The following is a 3,706-nucleotide window of genomic DNA, read 5'->3' on the forward strand; positions in this document are numbered from 1 at the left end:
CAGGAGTACGAGGAGGGCTTTGTTAGCCTGAAGGAGATGTTGACTACTACGCCAGTGTTGGCTTTGCCAAAGCAGGGAGAACCCTATGTGGTTTATACAGATGCATACAAAGTTGGTTTGGGGTGTGTGTTGATCCAGCATGGGAAGGTAATATCCTACGCTTCGCGGCAGTTGAGTAAGCATGAAGACAACTATCCTACTCATGATTTGGAGATCTTATCTTTATGGTGCAAAAGTGCAGGTGTTTGCAGATCATAAGAGCCTGAAGTATATATTAACTCACCGGATCTGAATTTGAGGCAGAGGCAGTGGGTGGAGCTTGTGGCAGATTATGATTTGGAGATAGCCTACCACCCTGGTAAGGCTAACTTGGTTGCAAATGCTCTGAGTCGTAAGAGGGCAGATTCGGCTCAGGAGCAGGACATGGAGTCTCTAATAGGAGAGATCAATGCGTTGATTTTGTGTGTTGTTTCTCTGGAGCCATTGGGTTTGGAGGTGGCTGATAGAGCAGATCTTCTGAGCAGGGTGCGGTTGGCTCAGGAGAAGGATTTGGGACTGGTGAATGCCTCAAAGGATGTTGATCCAGAGTATCAGGTTTCGGCTAATGATACTATTTTGGTGCATGGGTGGATTTGTATGTCCAAGGATGAGGAGTTGAGACAGGAGATTCCGAGGGATGTACCATGATCTCAAGAGGTATTATCACTGGGTCGGGATGAAGAACGATGTGGTTAGTTGGGTCGCGAGGTGTGATGTGTGTCAGCTAGTGAAGGCTGAGCATCATGTTCCAGTCGAGTTACTGAAGAGTCTTCCCATTCTAGAGTGGAAGTGGGATATGATCACGATGGACTTCGTGGTAGGGTTGCCAGTGTCTCGGACTTTTGATGCTATTTGGATCATTGTGGACCGGTTGACTAAGTCGGCACATTTTCTGGCCATTAAGAAGACTGATGGAGCAGCGGTCTTGTCTAAGAAATATGTGAAGGAGATAGTCAGATTGCATGCGCATATTGTGTCTGATAGGGATTCCAAATTCACTTCGGTGTTCTGGAGACAATTCAGGGAGAGATGGGCACTAAGGTGAATATGAGTACAGCTTATCATCCCCAGATAGATGGGAAGTCAGAGAGGACAATCCAGATGTTGGAGGATTTGCTGAGGATGTGTGTGTTGGATTGGGGTGGCCATTGGGTGGATCATCTGTGCTTTGTGGAGTTTGCTTACAACAACAGTTACCAGTGTGGAGTTTGTTCTCAGTGTCTGCGGCGTGCTAGGGCGAGAGGAAGAAGAGGAGGGTTTATATATGGAAACCCTTTTAACCTAGTTGCTCAATCCTGCCCGAGGGTCTGCTCGATGCAGTACACGAGGATAAGGTCGGGTAGTTCCTCGGGTAGGTCTTCGGGTTGTTCTTGCTGCTCTTGGATCCTCTTTGAACGGGTTGAGGTTCAGAATGTTCTTCTTGCACAATAGCTCCTTCGGGTACATGCTCGTGTTTGACCTTGTTCTTTTCCAATTTAGGCTCTAAAGCACCTGTTTTCATCCAAAATGCACAAATGCAAGAATGCAGCACCCTAAATGGCCTAAATGCAAATTCCTACAGTTAAGGACCTAAAAATGCTAAGGTTAGGGTATATATAATGCAAAATATGAACAAAAAAGGGTGTCTAAAACATGTAAATTAGAGAGTTATCAGCAGGTTTAACAGACACAAAGGGAGGCTGTCTCGAGCGATTGCTGGAATCTTTAGGAGGAAGTTTGATGGGCCTTACTACAGTTGGAAGGTGACTCTTATACCCATTCAGGAGAGATACTTCAGGATGTTAACGGTAATGTAGATTATAGCTTTCACAACATGCTATTGTTTACTCTATGTATGACTTAGAATTGTTGCTAACTTAACTGTATGTGTGATGTAGCGAAAGTATAATTGGGATTCCAGGTTATTGATCTCGTTAAACAAGGTTTCTTGAAGATAGCCAAGAGACGGATGAAAGGCATTGCCAGTCAAGCAAAGAGGAGTGGTGTACAACCACCATAGATTTGTGATACATTATGGGCTGAGATGTGGGAACATTAGGACACCCCTGATGCTATTGAGAAGATTTCACAGTGCAGAAATTCTACTCATGGACGTCTTGGAGTGCACAAACACTTAGCCGGTCAGAAATCATTTGTGCAAGTTCATCAAGAACTAGCAAGACTTTGGTTTCCATCCAATCACTTAACTACTGATTTTCTAATACTGCTTATGTGAATGTAATCTGTTTGACTATCATTGTAGGAGGAAGAGTTGGGAAGTCCTGTATCACTTAGTGAAGTGTTTATGAAAACACATATTCGAACTGATGGATCTTTTGTGGATCAAAAAGCAAAACAGGTTGCTGAGACGTTTGAGAAGACCATATAAGAGAGATTGTCTGAAATGAATGAGGATGGTCTACATACTTTAGATAATTCCCCTGAACATTCAAGTCATCGAACTCTCAGCCTTGGTGAAAAGAATGAGATCTTCCTTCAGGTAATTTGTTTCTCTCTATATTTCGCTTAATGATTTTGATTGTCTTCATCTGCTAAGCATGGATACATTAATGAGCTTTGATTATTCTCTCTTAACTTTTTGTCTCATTTATTCTTTGATCAATTGTTTTTGCATTTCGTTTTCTGTATCATTTTGTCTATGATCTTGTTTACTGAATGTTTATATTTGTTTTACTGTACTCAAACAGATAACAGAGGCCACCCTTTTGGCCTTGGATCTCTTGTCGAGATACTTAACAAAAGAAAAAGGAAAGAGAGTTATGTGAGCCCTACATCAACTGTTTTGGATCTTCAAGATCAACTTCGGCACAAGATATCTGAACACAAGGCTGAAAATGCACGACGTGATGAGGAGCATTGACACTCTCAATCTAGCTTCCAAAAGCTCCTCGCCTTCATGAAAGAAAAATTCCTGAGTTGGCCGAGTTTTATGGCTTATGCTCCTACTGACCATGAACCACACCTGCCATCCCTACAGCCACCACACAAGCCACGAGGGTAGGCACCACACCAGCGACCGAATTAGACACCACACCAGCCAACACCTCAGCTGCCAATTCTCCTTTTTCTAACACTTCTTCCACCGTATGAACTTGATTTGCATTTCCTCTCTTTTAGGATGATGATTTGGTATGATTAGGATGATCCTTTGGTATGATTAGGATGATATTATGGTATGATAAGGATTATCTTTTCTTATGATTGGTATTTTTAATCATCAATTTCTTTTTAACTAATAGCGTTAAATTGGAAATTAACAATATTAAACATGTGACCAGTTTGTGACCAAACCAAATAACATATAAAAACTCCAAACTCAGACTCTTGTAATTAGTGTCAAAACTGTCCCACTATAGAACTACAAATATGGTCACAAAATAGTCCTTAAATAAACTTTGTTGCATTTTAGTCGGAAATGTGCAACTCCCACTACTAGTCACTTAATAGTCACTTATATACGACTATACTTTCTAGTCGGAACTGAGTCGCAAATAAGAGCCTATGTTGCGACCGTTTTTTACGACGGAGTTAAGTCCGGTTAACATACGGCACGATGAGCAGCACCACAGACTTTTCAGGTTTTTGGTTGTGGTCCAGAGATTACTCCTCTCTTGGCCAGTGTTTGGCAGGTTTTATGCCCACCTAAAATACAACATTTTCTGTGGCA

The 3,706-nt window shown here is 42.0% G+C and overlaps 1 pseudogene; it reads left to right on the top strand.

Moving 5' to 3' along the window:
* Window positions 1–2,419: 2,419 nt before the first annotated feature.
* Window positions 2,420–3,040, top strand: LOC109130925 (uncharacterized; annotated as a pseudogene).
* Window positions 3,041–3,706: the final 666 nt, after the last annotated feature.

Source organism: Camelina sativa, chromosome 19, assembly GCF_030686135.1.
Source record: "Camelina sativa cultivar CO46 ecotype springtype chromosome 19, ASM3068613v1".
Lineage (NCBI taxonomy): Eukaryota > Viridiplantae > Streptophyta > Magnoliopsida > Brassicales > Brassicaceae > Camelina > Camelina sativa.